The following is a 1124-nucleotide window of genomic DNA, read 5'->3' on the forward strand; positions in this document are numbered from 1 at the left end:
GATTTTTTAAATCAGAAATAATTTTAACGTATCTGTTGAAATGAGTAGTACAGAAACTAAAGATATTTCTGGTGCTTGTCTGAAGAAAGTATATTTTAACATATTCTGTATTTTGTTTGTAAGATGTCCATAATCTATTTCATTCTTTCCTAGATATAATACTTTGAATACTACATTGTTATATATTATATAAATTCATTAATAAATGTGTCCTTACAGATTGCATTCCATATAAGAACAGTTTAAGATTCTTTTTTCTCCTAGGTCCTTATAGTATTTTATTTCTTTGGGATAAAATTAAAATGTTATCTAATTTCAAAGTTTTGTAAAGTTATGCTATGTAAAGACCTTTCTAAGGTGAAGATGTAATACACTGATGCCAAACTAACTTTTAATTATATGAATCGCATGTGTTGTTACACTTGTATTTTTGTAATCAACTTTTTAATAACTGTTTTTCATTTCTTGCATCTGAAGAATGAAAAATATGGAATACTTCGCATATTTTCAGATCATCCCTGTCCAAGTGGCATGTTAATATCTATATTGTTGTAATTTATGTATACGTGCTGCCGAAGCATGTAGTATCCTGTGAATTTAAGTAGTTAATGATGCAATCTTTATACAGGCATATATCCTTGGTTGCCTATTTGTAACAAGGAAACCTTATTGTTACTAACAATGCTATTGATCATATTTCTCTGAAATTCTGTGTATAGTGGAAAAAACATATTGTTCGGTAGATTGCTCACACTTGCAATTATTTTGCCAATGACTATTTTAAGTCTTTTTCATTTTAAATTTCATCATACTTTGAAGCCTTTATAGCTAGATTCAAAGATATGGCTTTTCAAGTACTTATTTATCAACTGAGTTAGCTTTGTGGAGCTAATGGATTCAAAGTAAGCCTTGCTGAAGAGCTACTTCTAAAATTTTGCAGCTTAAAATTTCCCAAATGAGGTCTTACTGGCACAAATGTCTATTGGCCCTTTACCCTTCTTCCATGTAGTAACAGACCAACCAGAATATCTTACCCTGACAGCAAAGATTATCTTACTGGAAAAAAACTAATCTTAGTTACAAGGGATCATAAAGAAATAAACAGTTCTGACTAGAAAGTATTT

General features: G+C 29.6%; 1 pseudogene; it reads right to left on the reverse strand.

The window, feature by feature from the left end:
- Positions 1 to 481: 481 nt before the first annotated feature.
- Positions 482 to 581, reverse strand: LOC122117590 (annotated as a pseudogene).
- Between the last annotated feature and the right edge of the window lie 543 nt (positions 582 to 1124).

This window comes from Dipodomys spectabilis, unplaced genomic scaffold (genome assembly GCF_019054845.1).
Source record: "Dipodomys spectabilis isolate Male_0828 unplaced genomic scaffold, ASM1905484v1 ptg000144l, whole genome shotgun sequence".
In the NCBI taxonomy this organism is placed as follows: Eukaryota; Metazoa; Chordata; class Mammalia; order Rodentia; family Heteromyidae; genus Dipodomys; species Dipodomys spectabilis.